General features: G+C 40.7%; 2 protein-coding genes across 2 annotated transcripts in view; both read right to left on the minus strand.

Annotated features, from left to right (window-relative positions):
- The window catches only part of LOC308095002 (NACHT, LRR and PYD domains-containing protein 3-like), a 272045-nt gene extending 257545 nt beyond the window's left edge, over positions 1 to 14500 (minus strand). The window contains exons 1-2 of the mRNA XM_080441871.1: positions 14293 to 14500; positions 9192 to 9258 (exon numbers count right to left, since the gene is read on the minus strand). The gene's annotated coding sequence lies outside the window, so the exon portion shown is untranslated. The remainder of the gene's footprint in view (positions 1 to 9191; positions 9259 to 14292) is intronic.
- Positions 1 to 19312, minus strand: part of LOC308094995 (uncharacterized protein) — a 793896-nt gene that overhangs the window by 498159 nt on the left and 276425 nt on the right. The gene's annotated exons all lie outside the window — the stretch shown is intronic.

Genomic DNA, 19312 nt, shown 5'->3' on the forward strand with positions numbered 1-19312 from the left:
TCTGACAGCAGCAGGGAGGCTACTGTTAGCTTGTTAGCTTAAACACTGTTCAACAACACTACTGCTCTGACAGTAGCATGCAGGCTACCGTTAGCTTGTTAGCTTAAACACTGTTCAACAACACTAATGCTCTGATGGCAGCATGCACGCTACCCTTAGCTTTTTAGCTTAAACACTGTTCAACAACACTACTGCTCTGACAGTAGCATGCAGGCTACCGTTAGCTAGTTAGCTTAAATACTGTTCAACAACACTACTGCTCTGACAGTAGCATGCAGGCTACCATTAACTTGTTAGCTTAAACACTGTTCAACAACACTACTGCTCTGACAGCAGCATGCAGGCTACCATTAGCTTGTTAGCTTAAACACAACACTACTGCTCTGACAGCAGCATGCAAGCTACCATTAGCTTGTTAGCTTAAACACTGTTGAACAACACTACTGCTCTGACAGCAGCATGCAGGCTACCATTAGCTTGTTGGCTTAAACACAACACTACTGCTCTGACAGCAGCATGCACACTACCATTAGCTTGTTAGCTTAAACACTGTTCAACAACACTACTGCTCTGACAGTAGCATGCAAGCTACAATTAACTTTAGCTTAAACACTGTTCAACAACGCTACTGCTCTGACAGCAGCAAGGAGGCTACTGTTAGCTTGTTAGCTTAAACACTGTTCAACAACACTACTGCTCTGAAAGTAGCATGCAGGCTACCGTTAGCTTGTTAGCTTAAACACTGTTCAACAACACTACTGCTCTGAAACCAGCAAGCAGGCTACCATTAGCTTGTTAGCTTAAACACTGTTCAACAACACTACTGCTCTGATGGCAGCATGCACGCTACCCTTAGCTTTTTAGCTTAAACACTGTTCAACAACACTACTGCTCTGACAGTAGCATGCAGGCTACCATTAGCTTGTTAGCTTAAACACAACACTACTGCTTTGACAGCAGCATGCAGACTACAATTAGCTTGTTAGCTTAAACACTGTTCAACAAAACTACTGCTCTGACAGTAGCATGCAGGCTACAATTAACTTTAGCTTAAACACTGTTCAACAACGCTACTGCTCTGACAGCAGCAAGGAGGCTACTGTTAGCTTGTTAGCTTAAAATCTTTTCAACAACACTACTGCTCTGACAGTTGCATGCAGGCTACCGTTAGCTTGTTAGCTTAAACACTGTTCAACAACACTACTGCTCTGATGACAGCAAGCACGCTACCCTTAGCTTTTTAGCTTAAACATTGTTCAACAACCCTACTGCTCTGACAGTAGCATGCAGGCTACCGTTAGCTAGTTAGCTTAAATACTGTTCAACAACACTACTGCTCTGACAGTATTATGCAGGCTACCATTAACTTGTTAGCTTAAACACTGTTCAACAACACTACTGCTCTGACAGCAGCATGCAGGCTACCATTAGCTTGTTAGCTTAAACACAACACTACTGCTCTGACAGCAGCATGCAAGCTACCATTAGCTTGTTAGCTTAAACACTGTTCAACAACACTATTGCTCTGACAGCAGCATGCAGGCTACCATTAGCTTGTTAGCTTAAACACAACACTACTGCTCTGACAGCAGCATGCATACTACCATTAGCTTGTTAGCTTAAACACTGTTCAATAACACTACTGCTCTGAAAGCAGCATGCAGGCTATCGTCAGCTTGTTAGCTTAAACACTGTTCAAAAACACTACTGCTCTGACAGCAGCATGCAGGCTACCGTTAGCTTGTTAGCTTAAACACTGTTCAACAACACTACTGCTCTGACAGCAGCATGCAGGCTACCGTTAGAATGTTAGCTTAAACACTGTTCAATAACACTACTGCTCTGAAAGCAGCATGCATGCTACCATTAGCTTGTTAGCTTAAACACTGTTCAACAACATTACTGCTTTGACAGCAACATGCAGGCTACCGTTAGCTTGTTAGCTTAAACAATGTCAAACAACACTACTGCTCTGACAACAGCATGTAAGCTATCGTTAGCTTGTTAGCTTAAACACTGTTCAACAAAACTACTGCTCTGAAAGCAGCATGTAGGCTACCGTTAGCTTGTTAGCTTAATCACTGCTCAACAACACTACTGCTCTGACAGCAGCATGCAGACTACCGTTAGCTTGTTAGCTTAAACACTGTTCAACAAAACTACTGCTCTGACAGTAGCACGCAGCCTATCGTTAGCTTTTTAGCTTAAACACTGTTCAACAACACTACTGCTCTGGATAGCAGCATACAGGATACCGTTAGCTTATCAGCTTAAACAATGTAAAACACTACTGCTGTCGTCAGCTTGTTAGCTTAAACATTTTTCAACAACAATACTGCGCTGACAGCAACACGCAGGCTACCGTTAGCTTGTTAGCTTAAACACTGTTCAACAACACTACTGCTCTGACAGCAGCATGTAAGCTACCGTTAGCTTGTTAGCTTAAACACTGTTCAACAACACTACTGCTCTGACAGCAACATGCAGGCTACCGTTAGCTTGTTAGCTTAAACACTGTTCAACAACACTACTGCTCTGACAGCAGCACGCAGGCTACCGTTAGCTTGTTAGTTTAAACACTGTTCAACAAAACTACTGCTCTGAAAGCAGCACGCAAGCTGTCGTCAGCTTGTTAGTTTAAACACTGTTCAACAAAACTACTGCTCTGAAAGCATCACACAGGCTTTTGTTAGCTTGTGAGCTTAAACACTTTTCAACAACACTACTGCTCTGACAGCAGCACGCAGGCTACCGTTAGCTTGTTAGCTTAAACAATGTTTAACTACACTACTGCTCTGAAAGCAGCATGCAGGCTACCGTTAGCTTGTTAGCTTAAACACTTTTCAACAACATTACTGCTCTGACAGCAACATGCAGGCTATCGTTAGCTTGTTAGCTTAAACACTGTTCAACAACACTACTGCTCTGACAGCAACATGCAGGCTACCGTTAGCTTGTTAGCTTAAACACTGTTCAACTACACTACTGCTCTGACAGCACTATGCAGACTACCGTTAGCTTGTTAGCTTAAACACTGTTCAACAACACTACTGCTTTGAAAACAGCACGCAGGCTACCCTTAGCTTGTTAGCTTAAACACTGTTCAACAACACTACTGCTCTGAAAGCAGCATGCAGGCTATCGTTAGCTTGTTAGCTTATACACTGTTCAACAACACTACTGCTCTGGATAGCAGCATACAGGATACCGTTAGCTTATCAGCTTAAACAATGTAAAACAAAACTACTGCTCTGACAACAGCATGTAAGCTACCGTTAGCTTGTTAGCTTAAACACTGTTCAACAACACCACTGCTCTGAAAGCAGCACGCAGGCTACAATTAGCTTGTTAGCTTAAACACTGTTCAACAACACTACGGCTCTGAAAGCAACATGCAGGCTACCGTTAGCTTGTTAGCTTAAACACTGTTAAACAACACTACTGCTCTGACAGTAGCATGCAGGCTACCATTAGCTTGTTAGCTTAAACACTGTTCAACAACACTACTCCTCTGACAGTAGCATGCAAGCTACCATTAACTTGTTAGCTTAAACACTGTTCAACAACACTACTAATCTGACACAATTATGCAGGCTACCATTAGCTTGTTAGCTTAAACAATGTTCAACAACACTACTGCTCTAACAACAGCATGTAAGCTACCGTTAGCTGGTTAGCTTAAACACTGTTCAACAACAACACTACTGCTCTGACAGCAGCATGTAAACTACCGTTAGCTTGTTAGCTTAAACACTTTTCAACAACACTACTGCTCTGAAAGCAGCACGCAGGCTATCGTTAGCTTGTTAGCTTAAACATTGTTCAACAACACTACTGCTCTGACAGCAGCTTGCAGGCTACCGTTAGCTTGTTAGCTTAAACACTGTTCAACAACACTACTGCTCTGACAACATCATGAAGGCTACCGTTAGCTTTTTAGCTTAAATACTGTTCAACAACACTACTGCTCTGACAGCAGCATGCAGGCTACCGTTAGCTCATTAGCTTAAACACTGTTCAACATCACTACTGCTCTGACAGCAGCATGCAGGCTACCGTTAGCTTGTTAGCTTAAACACTGTTCAACAACACTACTGCTCCGTTAGCAGCAAACAGGCTATCGTTAGCTTTTTAGCTTAAACACATTTTCAACAACACTACTGCTCTGACAACAGCACGCATGCTACCGTTAGCTTGTTAGCTTAAATACTGTTCAACAACACTACTTTTCTGACAGCAACATTCAGGCTACCGTTAGCATGTTAGCTTAAACACTGTTCAACAACACTACTGCTCTGAAAGCAGCATGCAAGCTACCGTTAGCTTATTAGCTTAAACACTGTTCAACAACACTACTGCTCTGACAGCAGCATATAGGCTACCGTTAGCTTATTAGCTTAAACACTGTTCAACAATACTACTGCTCTGACAGCAACATGCAGGCTACCGTTAGCTTGTTAGCTTAAACACTGTTCAACAACACTACTGCTCTGACTGCAGCATGCACACTACCGTTAGCTTGTTAGCTTCAACACTGTTCAACAACACTACTGCTCTGACAGCAGCATACAGGCTACCGTTAGCTTATTAGCTTAAACACTGTTCAACAATACTACTGCTCTGACAGCAACATGCAGGCTACCGTTAGCTTGTTAGCTTAAACACTGTTCAACAACACTACTGCTCTGGATAGCAGCATACAGGATACCGTTAGCTTATCAGCTTAAACAATGTAAAACCCTACTGCTGTCGTCAGCTTGTTAGCTTAAACATTTTTCAACAACAATACTGCGCTGACAGCAACACGCAGGCTACCGTTAGCTTGTTAGCTTAAACACTGTTCAACAACACTACTGCTCTGACAGCAGCATGTAAGCTACCGTTAGCTTGTTAGCTTAAACACTGTTCAACAACACCACTGCTCTGAAAGCAGCACGCAGGCTACAATTAGCTTGTTAGCTTAAACACTGTTCAACAACACTACGGCTCTGAAAGCAACATGCAGGCTACCGTTAGCTTGTTAGCTTAAACACTGTTCAACTTCACTACTGCTCTGACAGCAGCATGCAAGCTACCGTTAGCTTGTTAGCTTAAACACTGTTCAACAACACTACTGCTCTGACAGCAACATGCAGGCTACCGTTAGCTTGTTAGCTTAAACACTGTTCAACAACACTACTGCTCTGACAGCAGCACGCAGGCTACCGTTAGCTTGTTAGTTTAAACACTGTTCAACAAAACTACTGCTCTGAAAGCAGCACGCAAGCTGTCGTCAGCTTGTTAGTTTAAACACTGTTCAACAAAACTACTGCTCTGAAAGCATCACACAGGCTTTTGTTAGCTTGTTAGCTTAAACACTTTTCAACAACACTACTGCTCTGACAGCAGCACGCAGGCTACCGTTAGCTTGTTAGCTTAAACAATGTTTAACTACACTACTGCTCTGAAAGCAGCATGCAGGCTACCGTTAGCTTGTTAGCTTAAACACTTTTCAACAACATTACTGCTCTGACAGCAACATGCAGGCTATCGTTAGCTTGTTAGCTTAAACACTGTTCAACAACACTACTGCTCTGACAGCAACATGCAGGCTACCGTTAGCTTGTTAGCTTAAACACTGTTCAACTACACTACTGCTCTGACAGCACTATGCAGACTACCGTTAGCTTGTTAGCTTAAACACTGTTCAACAACACTACTGCTTTGAAAACAGCACGCAGGCTACCCTTAGCTTGTTAGCTTAAACACTGTTCAACAACACTACTGCTCTGAAAGCAGCATGCAGGCTATCGTTAGCTTGTTAGCTTATACACTGTTCAACAACACTACTGCTCTGGATAGCAGCATACAGGATACCGTTAGCTTATCAGCTTAAACAATGTAAAACAAAACTACTGCTCTGACAACAGCATGTAAGCTATTGTTAGCTTGTTAGCTTAAACACTGTTAAACAACACTACTGCTCTGACAGTAGCATGCAGGCTACCATTAGCTTGTTAGCTTAAACACTGTTCAACAACACTACTCCTCTGACAGTAGCATGCAAGCTACCATTAACTTGTTAGCTTAAACACTGTTCAACAACACTACTAATCTGACACAATTATGCAGGCTACCATTAGCTTGTTAGCTTAAACACTGTTCAACAACACTACTGCTCTAACAACAGCATGTAAGCTACCGTTAGCTGGTTAGCTTAAACACTGTTCAACAACAACACTACTGCTCTGACAGCAGCATGTAAACTACCGTTAGCTTGTTAGCTTAAACACTTTTCAACAACACTACTGCTCTGAAAGCAGCACGCAGGCTATCGTTAGCTTGTTAGCTTAAACATTGTTCAACAACACTACTGCTCTGACAGCAGCTTGCAGGCTACCGTTAGCTTGTTAGCTTAAACACTGTTCAACAACACTACTGCTCTGACAGCATCATGAAGGCTACCGTTAGCTTTTTAGCTTAAATACTGTTCAACAACACTACTGCTCTGACAGCAGCATGCAGGCTACCGTTAGCTCATTAGCTTAAACACTGTTCAACATCACTACTGCTCTGACAGCAGCATGCAGGCTACCGTTAGCTTGTTAGCTTAAACACTGTTCAACAACACTACTGCTCCGTTAGCAGCAAACAGGCTATCGTTAGCTTTTTAGCTTAAACACATTTTCAACAACACTACTGCTCTGACAACAGCACGCAGGCTACCGTTAGCTTGTTAGCTTAAATACTGTTCAACAACACTACTTTTCTGACAGCAACATTCAGGCTACCGTTAGCATGTTAGCTTAAACACTGTTCAACAACACTACTGCTCTGACTGCAGCATGCACACTACCGTTAGCTTGTTAGCTTCAACACTGTTCAACAACACTACTGCTCTGACAGCAGCATACAGGCTACCGTTAGCTTATTAGCTTAAACACTGTTCAACAATACTACTGCTCTGACAGCAACATGCAGGCTACCGTTAGCTTGTTAGCTTAAACACTGTTCAACAACACTACTGCTCTGACAGCAGCATGCAGGCTACCGTTAGCTTGTTAGCTTAAACACTGTTCAACAACACTACTGCTCTGAAAGCAGCAGCAGACTGTCGTTAGCTTGTTAGCTTAAACACTTTTCAACAACACTACTGCTCTGACAGCAGCATGCAGGCTACCATTAGCTTGTTAGCTTAAACACTGTTCAACAACACTACTGCTCTGACAGCAGCATGCAGGCTACCGTTAGCTTGTTAGCTTAAACACTGTTCAACAACATTACTGCTCTGACATCAGCATGCAGGCTACCGTTAGCTTGTTAGCTTAACACTGTTCAACAGCACTACTGCTCTGACCGTAGCATGTAGGCTACCGTTAGCTTAAACACTGTTCAACAGCACTACTGCTCTGACAGTAGCATGTAGGCTACCGTTAGCTTGTTAGTCTAAACACTGTTCAAACATGTTTAAAGCTAAAATGTATAAACTGTGTGGCTGCATTTCAACTGAAAGGATTCTAACACTGGGACATTGAGGGTCCTATTTTGCACGTCTCAAGTACCAGGTCTTATGACTTAACTTAACTTAACACCTGGAGGCGTGGCCAATGCTGTTTGGCCACTCAAAATAGTGATACAACATTGGCCACGCCTCCAGGTTTTAAGTTAAGTCATAAGATCTGGTACTTAAGATGCACAAAATAGGAACATGTTATATTTAATGAAACTTCTGTGATAAATGGGATTTACTTGAAAGCAGAGTCATGACCCGTGTCCACTATGTACATGAAGCTCTATTTAGACTCATTTGCATAATGGAGTGACTCAGAGTCATAGAGTTACACACCCGTAAGGGTCCATTTGGAACCCCCTCATGGAACCGTGAGGGTCCCTGGACCACACTTTGAGACCCTCTGGTGTAGCAGAGTGTTTCCAGTGAGTCAACACCCTGACTCTGTTTGACCAGAATGGAACACAACCTTAATTACCATCTGTGAAGGAAGTAAGGAAGAGGCCCAATTTATTTCCAATAGGGCATAGCAGTGGCGGCCATTTTGTGGTGCCACAAATAAAAAACCCAATGTTTTTTGCCATAGAGATTTCTGAAAAATATTTATATACATTTATTTAAGCCTGGAACCAAGCCATCCAGGCTCCTGGTGAATCATGACCATAAAACATTTGATTCTGTCAAAAAATATATATATTTACTATTAAATATATTATTAAATATAATATAATATAATTAAAATGTATTTATTTTTTTGCTCCTTTAAATCACAGAGATAGCCAGAGGGATGGTTGGAACTAGAGACAGACAGACAGACAGACAGACAGACAGACAGGAACTGAAAGTAGCAACGACCAACTTCCTCTGTGGGCACATCACATGATTTACAGTAAAATGCTGTGGAGACTCTGAGTGACTCACTGTCATAACTTATTCCTTATCTTTATTAATATTATTACCCCCATAATGATATGTATTTGGCTGCATTTGACCCCCATCTCAAAATATTGTGTTCCAGGGACCCCCCAGACGCAAAGATTTGAGTTAAAAAAATTGCTTTAAAAAAAAGAAAATATTTATATTATTCAAAGATTTGCACAAATGTTCATAATCTTTCAAAGATATCAGATCTACAAGCTGATGAGCTTGTAGATCTGCTATTTTTTTTTAAAGTTGTGACACACACACTCTTATATCAAAGCTAAAATCTAAAATGACGAAGATGCTTTCCCGGTTTTAATGGGTTAAAGCACAGGCTTTAGAGGATGCAGACCGGGGGGGCAAAGGTCTTGAGTATAATAAGTAACTGTGAAATAAATCATGTCTGGAGGGTTAGGGTGATGAAACACCTAACTGTGTCGGCAGCACCCATCACCCATCACCCCGCTGAGGAAGAGAACATTTACAGCCCCCCCAAGCCTGGGGTGGGGGGGGGGGCAAACATTGTCAGCCCCAAGCGCACTCAAAGCCCAGGAAACCACAAACGGTTAATTTGGCCTTTAACAGGATCTGTCTGATACATGTTGGTGTTGATATGAGAGCGAGCGAGCGAGCGAGCGAGAGAGGTATTAAGTAAGAAGTGATACTTCATTGTTTGCTTGTTAAACTTGTATGACCAAGTTATAGTATAAAGACCCAACAATCAACTATATAACACCAGACTAGAGACATTAGTTATAGTGAATTGATTAATTACACTTACCCTATAATAATCTTTAGGGTTTAGCGTGATGTCACAAATCAAAATGGAGTCCACGCTGTTCAGCTCTCTGTGATGTTGTGTCAAAATGGTTGACGGTGTATTAACACATAAAGTTCTATCATAGTGGGAGTGTCTACAGTTACAGCGTGCATGGTACATTGTGACATGGGGACACACACACACACACACACACACACACACACACACACACACACACACACACACACACACACACACACACACACACACACACACACACACACACACACACACACACACACACACACACACACACACAGAGGGTGGTGTTGTGTAAGAAGTGCTTTCCAGTTTGTTGTTTTTTTGTCTGTCTGTAAGAAAAATAAAATATTATATTTGAACACCACATCTCTTATGGGGGTCCCTGCATGGCAAAAACATATTTGCATATGAAGTCCTTCGCAAAATAAACATTAATTTAGGGGTCCTTCACATGATAACGTTTTAAACACTCATTTGCACACATGAGCACATGCACACGCACACAGACCGTTTGTGTATCGGCTTCAGACCAAGGAAGTCTTTTCTTTCTTTTTTTTTGGGGGGGGGACTGTAGGAGGAGCTAGGAGGCTGCTTGTCACAGACATCTGTTTGACAAGAGAGCAGAGCTGTGACTGAACATGATATTATGTCACATGAGCTTCTATGATGTCATGTTATACTGTATGATGTCTAGTGTCGTATCGTTATCTCGGTATGAACAGCACAATATGAATATGAATATCGCAAAAGGCAACGATGTTGACGATTTAACATTTCCCCAGCCTGTAAAGCTCAGCCAATGAAAACATACGTTGTTACGCTTGCCCTAGATTTAAAGCTGAGGCCAGCCAACCACAAACCTCATTACATGCTTTCCTTAGAGATCGACGGCTGAAGCCAACCAATCACAGACATCCCCTTGAGCGAGGCAGGAAACGTGCTGCTGTTACACAATACTCACACACACACACACACACACACACACACACACACACACACACACACACACACACACACACACACACACACACACACACACACACACACACACACACACACACACACACACACACACACACACACACACACACAGATGAATGAGGAAGACAAAGCCGTTGTAGAATCTGCTCCAGTGTGTTAGAAAGGTGAATGAACAACAGAGAGAGGTGTTGTGTAGATCAGTGGTTCTCAAACCTTTTCATGTCAAGGACCCCTAAAATGATATGGATTTGGCCGCGGACCCTCCATCTCAAAATATGTTGTTCCAGGGACCCCCCAGAAGCAAAGAGTTACAAATGTTCGCTTTAAAAAATATATATATACTCAAATATTTGAACGCATTTTCACGATTTCTCAAAAATAGCAGATCTACAAGCTCATAGTGCGGCACCAAGTGCCGCACTATGAGCTTGTAGATCTGCAATTTTTGTAATAGCCAAAGTATAAAACAATAAAGGGGTTAAAATGATTGTGAAGCTTCATTAACTCATTTTGCTAAAAATGATCTCCTTCCCACTTGCCCCCCCACCCCTCTTCTTTCTATGGAAATTAACGTTGCGATGGGAACGATGTACAAAAACGAATTTCACCCACTTTTTTACCTTGTAAACCTGTGATGTGACAATAAACCTGATTCTGATTCTGATTCTGAAAATAGCAGATCTACAAGCTCACAACGTGACGCTCTGCGACGCGTTGTGGCTTGTAGATCTGCCATTTTCAAATAGCCTAATAATACATAGTGCTGAAGTGGTTAGTGTATATTTTGTAATAATAATCAAAATCTACAAAGTAACTAGTAACTAAAGTTTTCAAGTAATTGTAGTGGAGTAAAAAGTACAATATTTGCCTCTGAGAAGAGGCAAATACACATGGATATCACATGGATATAAACACATGGATATCTCTTGACAAACCTATATTATTATTATTCATAATAATAATATTCACATTATTGTCTGAGCGTAAAACTCTCATTCTATCAGCTGTCCACGTCGCTGACAAACGCGTCTCCTCTCCTCCTCCCTGTCAGCGCAACAAGTGAACACATCGCTATGTTCCACAATGTGCTCATTCCGGCTCTACTCCTGCGCTAAATATCTGATCTACAAACATAAAACAGTCGCTGCCTGACGAGCCCTATGCTTGTAGATCAGATCTGTTGGCACAGCCAGTGGGGTGCCAAATTTTGCGAGAGAAATAAGCAGTCAGGTCTATGAAAATGTTACTGCATGCGGTGTTGCGCCCTGAGAAAACAGTGAGGCATGAATGGGGTTTATTAGCCTGGGATCCAGCCTGCTTCGCTACGTTCGGTGGATTATTTTTTCTCTCTTCGCTTCTCAGTCTGGAAAGCCTCCCATTGGGAGGTTTTGCAGAACTACACTAGAACTACATGTTACGTAGTCAACGTCGTCGCTGATTGGATGTCGTTCCAACGAATGAGAGAGGCGTTAGGCAACCTACGTCATCAGCCAGCGCCACCCTCCATGCTTTTCACACTGTTGTTTTTCTGCGCATTGGAATGACGTCTCACTGGTGCTTTGTCCCGCCCCGCACCACAGACCAATCAGAAGCCACGTCAGGACTCAAGCCGTTTGGCATGTCCCGCCTCCCTTGGAGATAGGAGGCTTTCCAGACTGAGAAGCCCGAAAGACTGAAATCCGCCGAACGTAGCAAGCAGGCTGGATCCCAGGCTAGGGGTTTATAGCCGAGGCTAATTTGCAGCCCCAGTCCCTGGTTAGACCTTTCTATATAAATATTTACCTAATAAAAAATCTTTTACAAAAGGACATGCATTGAAGCTCTAATCTAAACAAGTATGAAAAGATATTTATATCTGCAAAGTAACTAGTAACTAAAGTTTTCAAATAATTGTAGTGGAGTAAAAGTACAAGATTTGCCTCTGAGCTGTAGTGGAGTAGAAAATTATTACCATTATAATGTAATTATATATATAATTATAATAATAATAATAATAGAAAGACGTGAAAAACAAGCCCAAAGTCGCTTATAATAAGCAGACATGGCAACATTGACTCGCTACTGCGCAGCGAGTCAGCTGTCTACGGGCCACTCTGCGGGGGGTCTAGAGGTGTGAACTGCTCTTCCATGGGGGAGAGAGGGTGACAGCGGTCAATTTAGCCGAAATATAACGGCTGGGATGGTATATATGGTATATATTTCATATTTATAATACGTTTCAGAAACAAAAAAAAAACTGAGATGATTTGAAACAAATATTTAGGAAAAGTCATGAAAGGGGAACTTTCTCAGAGCTTCATGAGAGAAGATAATCCACTTTAAATTCTCAAAATCAGTCATATTGATGGCTTAGTCACGCAACTGTTAAGTGCCTCAATATTATAAATGTTCACATTAAAACGCTTTATGAGTTCCAATCCCAGTTCTGCACAAATCTAATAACCCAGAGAACAAGATGACGTTGTGCGTCCAAACTCAGTGGCTCGGTGGCTTAAGACAATGGTTCCCAAACTGGGGGTCCCAATTTATTTTGGGGGGGGGGGGTCCCCACATGATTAGCTCAACATTGTTTTCTTACTCAACGGTAAACAAACCAACGTACAGTAAAGGTGTATGCAGGGAATCTGCACATTTTGTAAAGTTACACTTTCAGGACTTTTAAAGACCTTAAAACACGCCTGCAAGTCAAGAGAGGAACTTGGACCAGACGACAGAAGTTCTCCAGCAAATAAACAAGGAAAGACATGGGAATCACATAAGAAAAGCTCTGGGTCCAGAGACTGATGACTAGACTGCTTCACCTTCACACTAAAAAGTGCTGTTTTTGTTTTATCTTAATAGATGCTTCTATCCTGCAAGCTTGTAGTTTTTTTTTTAATGCACCGTTTGCACTTTTCATATGATCTTGTAACTCTTAAGTTCCTGCCTAGGATCAATAAAGTGGAATTCAATCTAATCTTATAATACAGGGAGGAACCACAACAACTCCTCAGTGTGCTCTTCAAATATCATATAGCAGCTTTTAACCTCTTAAACCCTAGAGGTGATGCCGATTGAGAGTGTGTGTGTGTGTGTGTGTGTGTGTGTGTGTGTGTGTGTGTGTGTGTGTGTGTGTGTGTGTGTGGTGTGTGTGTGTGCATACAAGACGGATGCCGACGACAGGCAATGGCTGTTCATTGTTGTATGTCAAATCTGTCTGTTAATAATGCCATGAAATATGCTGAGAGACGGACGGACGGACGGACGGACGGACGGACGGACGGACGGACGGACGGACGGAAGGAATGAAGGAAGGATGCCTCAGTGTTTAGGGGAGCCTTAACACTGAGGCAGCCTCAGTGTTAAGGCTCCCCTAAACACTGAGCTGTACATGAAGCAGATCCAGCATGTAGTCTAGAGCAGTAGGCTACTTCTCAAACCTTTTCATGTCAAGGACCCCCACAATGATATGTAGGATATTAGGCTGCGGACACCCATCTCAAAAACATTTTGTGCCAGAGATTTTTTCAAAAATAGCAGATCTACAAGCTCATAGCGCGGCACTCAGTGCCGCGCTATGAGCTTGTAGATCTGCTATTTTTGAATAGCCAAAGTGTGTGTGTGTGTGTGTGTGTGTGTGTGTGTGTGTGTGTGTGTGTGTGTGTGGCTCTATATGGACACTTGTGTTACAAATAAATATCATCCTTTGGTAGAACATATTAAGGTCTTAGGATTCTATCAACTTATTGTCCTTGTGTTAGTTAACCCTTTAAGACCCTTTAATGACTTCTAAATCATAAAAGTTTTATGAAAAAAACTGTTGTTATATCATTGGTGCTCAAAACATTTTCATGTCAAGGACCCCCAAAATGATATGTATTTGGCCGTGGACCCCCATCTCACAACATATATTGTTCCAGGGACCCCCAGAAGCACAGATCGGGGTTAAAAATGATCGCTTGCAAAAAAAAAAGAAAAAATGTTTTGCACAAATGTCCAAGATTTTTCAAAAATAGCAGATCTACAAGCTCATAGCGCGTCACTTCGTGCCGCGCTAAGAACTTGTAGATCTGCTATTTTTGAATAGCCAAAGTAATGTAAAAATGACACAGATGCTTACCCGGCTTTAATGTGTTGAGGAGTCTGGGCCACGTTCACTGACTAGTTCTCTGTGGACTGACATTCTGGGAAGATTGTAAAAGACAAATAATGCAAAACAAGAGGCTGAAATACTGTTCTATCTCAGCTCTCATAGACAGTCTGTCTATCTGGAGAAGACAATGTTTCATATCCTTCACTATTACATGTTTTTATCAACATGAACTTATTATTTATGCATAAACATGAATTAACATTATTCCATACTTCTGCTCTGACAACAGTTAATACTGTATTGACTTACTAGAAAGACACTTTACAAGACCCTACTGGAGACAATTAACTACTTTATCAACACCAAAAATAAACATTTATCAACACAAAAGGTAGACTAACATATTAACCCTTTAAGACCGGGAACACATCTGTGTTATTTGAAGGTTTCTTTGGCTTTTCAAAAAATAGCAGATGTTGAGCTTGTAGATCTGCTATTTTTTGAAAATCGTGAAATGTTTTGCAAATCTTTGAATAATATATATATTTTTAAAGCGATTTTTTTTTTACTCTGTTACAACTTCTGGGGGGTCCCTGGAACAAAATGTTTTTTGATGGGGGTCCACGGCCAAATACAATTTTTGAGAACCACTGATATTATAGCAACATATGTTGCTTTTTGGTTTTGGTTTTTTCAGAACAACTGTCAGGATTTAGAAGACATTTGTAGAATCCCCCAGAAGCAAAGAGTTAAGTTACAGAATGTTACCTTTAAAAATATATATATTCAAAGACCCACAATTTCCCCCAAAAAATGCAGATCTACAAGCTCATAGCGCGGCACCGAGTGCCGCGCTATGAGCTTGTAGATCTGCTATTTTTGAATAGCCCAAAGAAATGTAAAAAAATGACACAGATGCGTTCCCGGTCCTGATGGATTAAACACACAACAGGAGCTTTAAACACTAAAGGCAGAAACACAAATACTGTAAAAGTGAAACAAACCAAAACACAGGTGTGTGTGTGTGTGTGTGTGTGTGTGTGTGTGTGTGTGTGTGTGTGTGTGTGTGTGTGTGTGTGTGTGTGTGAGCAGCAGTAATGGCTGCCATCAATCTGACTGCTTAGACCTTTAGATTCAACTACACACAATAAACTAAAACACAATCACCACATTTCTGGTAAAACCCTCAAGACAAGCTTTGTTTTACATCACAGAGCTTATTTTGAACATGTTTTATGTTCTAATACTTTATTTACCTGAACAAACAGGGACAAACTGATGTTGTTCTTTCTCTCTTCCTTGAAGAATGACGTCACCTGACCACCTGGAACTACCTGTGTCTCTCACAGGTGGAGTCGCCCCCTTGTGGTGAAACGTGGGATAGGTCTTTTCCTACTGCTCATTCCAAGACACAATAAGGCTCTTAAACATACAAGAAACATACATGATAAAACACACATGTGGGTCAGCCTCAGTGTTTAGGGGAGCCTTAACACTGAGGCTGCCTCAAATTTGTGTAGATCTAATGTTTTGTATATCTAATGTTCCCCTCAGAAAAGGAATTCTAGGGTTCAAGTGGTTAATGTAAAATAAACTAAATCCTATCACACAAAGATTTGGTGGACCCCCTATAGTAGCTCTGAGGACCCCCTAGGGGTCCCGGACCCCCTGTTGAAGACCCCTGATGTAGACAGTGTCCTAACATACATTTAACAATGAAACAAAATGCATATAAAGATATGCAGTTAAAATGTTTTTGTATAATTGTTGTGCTATTGCTCGTTTAGATGTTTGAATGTTCATGAAAGACAATGGACTGGACCTGATGGGGAAAGCTTCAGAGTAAAGAGCTGGGTGGGATTTGAACCCTCGAACCTCTGGATCATGTAGACAGAGCTTCAACACACTGTGCTGCCTGCTGCCTTGCTTCATCACAGTCTTCCTTCTGCTTTGATTAACAACAAACAATGATACAATAAAAAGAAGAAAACAAACTTACAACAGCATATTAGTCTATGGTTTGTTGTGTTGCTTGTCTAGTTGTTTGAAGGTTCAGAAACCACAATGTCTCTGGCTTTTATGTCATTATCCATTTGTCTTTTGATGAAGCTTAACATAAAATGTAACACAGTGGCTCAATGGATCAAGAGTCTGCCTACACAATGGGAAGTTGAAAGTTTGATTCCCAGCTCTGACACAGAGTGAACATGTCCCCATTCCAACATCTTGCCAACTGTTGAATACTTATTTTGTGTGTCCGTGGGGGTCCGTGGCCAAATGCATATCAATGTGGGGGTCCTTGACAACAAAATGTTTGAGAACCACTGAGCAGAAGGTCACAGGTTCAAGTCCAGACTCCAACAGTGTGTCTGAGTGTTCTTAAGTAAGACACTAAACTCCAACCTGCTCCTCTGTGGGCAGACATCAGCTGGGCAAAGCTGAAAGCTCCATTTCTCCCACAAGATCAAATAGGTCTAATTAGAAGATGAATAAAGCTGCTATCGGGCAGAATGCCTCGTTTCTTAAAGCACAAGTTAGTGAAAATAGCAGAAGCTTGTGGATTGGCTTTTCTCGCTATTTTATTAAATGTGTTTTTAATAATAAAAAAGGAATGGGTTTGGACACAATGTTTTGTATATATTAGTGAATGAAATGTATAATGTATTAAATAAAATAGGCCAAATCAAATAAATCTTAAAAAATTAGAGTGAGCAACACTTTATTACCAAAAATTTTTTATTGATATCCTGATAGGACAGTGATAAAAAGCCACAAGGAACCTTAGTTTTGGAGATTCCTCTAGATAATAATAACTTTTAACAGAGTATTTCACTACACAATACACTGCAGTATTGATACTTTTACTTGAGTAAAAACTGTGAGTACTTCTTCCATCACTGTATTAAAGCACATAACTGCTGTGTATTTTAAGGCAGTTCAAACGTGCAGATCCCCATAATGTCCAGCAGATGGCAGTGCAAAACAATATATTTTATATAGATGAATGATTGATAGATTTTTTCACAGTCGATACAAAACAAAGACATGACACAATCACAACCACTTTATCCATGTATTTGTTGGCTATCAAAAATAGCAGATTTACAAGCTCGCAGAAAATATTTGAAGAACGAAAATGTGGACCCCCAGAAGCAAATATTTGAGTTAAAAATGTTCGTTTTAAAAATATATATATATATTCAAAGATAAGCACACATTTTAGATTTTTTTAAAATAGCAGATCTACAAGCTCATAGCGCGGCACTCGGTGCCGCGCTATGAGCTTGTAGATCTGCTATTTTTTTAATAGCCAAAGCTAAGTGGTTAAAATGATTGTGACACTATGTTAACTAATTTCACTGGGGACCCCCCAACATGTTGTGTTGCCTGACAGAGCTATAAGTGTATTCTGAACCCATTAAGACCGGGAACGCATCTGTGTCATTTTAACATTTATTTGGGCTATTAAAAAACAGCATAATCTACAAGCTCATAGCACGGCACCGAGTGCCGCACTATGAGCTTGTAGATCTGCTGTTTTCCAAATCCTTACAGTTTGTTGCTCGGTGGTGATCCAACTTTTCTATGTCAAGGACCCCCAAAATCATATGGATTTGGCCTTGGACCCTGCAAATAAAAGGTGTGAGAACCACTAGTACTAGTGGACTCATAATGTGTCATATAGTGTCGTAGTAAATCAGTGTCATACATATTCTGAAGAAAACCTGGAGACTGACGTTCAGTAATTGGTTCTTATGATCAAAATAAGAACAATAATGTTATGTAAAACAGAGAATCTAAGTCTTTACCACGGACACATTGATGAGCCCTGCTGCATGGCCATGGGCAGAAAGATGAAGAAACTGGATGTATGATTCTCATTGTAAAAGCATATAAATATGATACAGTATGTAATGATAGGATATAATATGATACAGTATGTAATGATAGGATATAATATGATACAGTATGTAATGATAGGATATAATATGATACAGTATGTAATGATAGGATATAATATGATACAGTATGTAATGATGGATATATTATGATACTGTATATAATAATAGAATATAATATGATAAATGTCTCATTCTTGGTCTAGTGTGATGAATGCACTGAAGTGGAATGAGAGCTGGATGAACACGTTTATGAATAAACATTTTATCTTTGAATGAGTGTGAGCAGAAAAATGATGGAGATGGCGTTGTTTGGAACTTGTTCAGATCACCAACATATTGGAAGGGGTATAAAGCAGAATCTTGCCTTTATATCTTTATTAGCTAGAAGAAGGATACTATTGGAGTGGAAATCACCACTGGCCCCTAAAGCATCTGTATGGCTTAAAGACCTCACAATGTACCTACATTCGGAGAAAATGTAATTTAATCTGAGAGGATCACCGGGGAAATTCGATCAGGTGTGGGGCCCTATGATTAAATATATAACTAAATTAAAGACGTTACAGGACAGATAAAGCAAACACCACCATCGACACGTTGACAAGCTCTAGGTTAATACATGCTAAAGGAAGAAAATAACGGATTCCTACTTTCCTTTTTTGTATACACTCCATATGTACCATGGGGAGGGTTAGCGAGGGAAATCATAATACTTATGAATTGATTATTATGTATTTTTTATTTTGAGTTATGTAAGTGTATGTTACATGTCTGAATGTTGCATGTTGTATATGGGATTGGAGTGGGGGGTAGTAAGGGCACAAAAAGAAATAAGTACTTTTGACATCCTATAGCAACTGTATTCCCATGTACTTGTCAAAAGCAATAAATACACATTTAAGAGTGTGAGCAGAACAATTAAACAATAACATATCACATGTGTTCTGATTATTGTGCACAGTGTATCGTGTTAATGAGGAATCTAAACAGCACAGAGTAAGGATTTCTAATTAATTTAGAGATCTGTTATTTATGGGTGCTTCTGTAGGTCTATCCATCAGTGTGACAGTTTACAGTTGGTAGTAAGCTTTGTATCTATAGTGAGCTGTATTGATTGATTGAATATTTTATCAGGCAGAAATGTA

Source organism: Gymnoscopelus braueri, assembly GCF_963280865.1.
Source record: "Gymnoscopelus braueri genome assembly, chromosome: 11".
Taxonomy (NCBI): Eukaryota; Metazoa; Chordata; class Actinopteri; order Myctophiformes; family Myctophidae; genus Gymnoscopelus; species Gymnoscopelus braueri.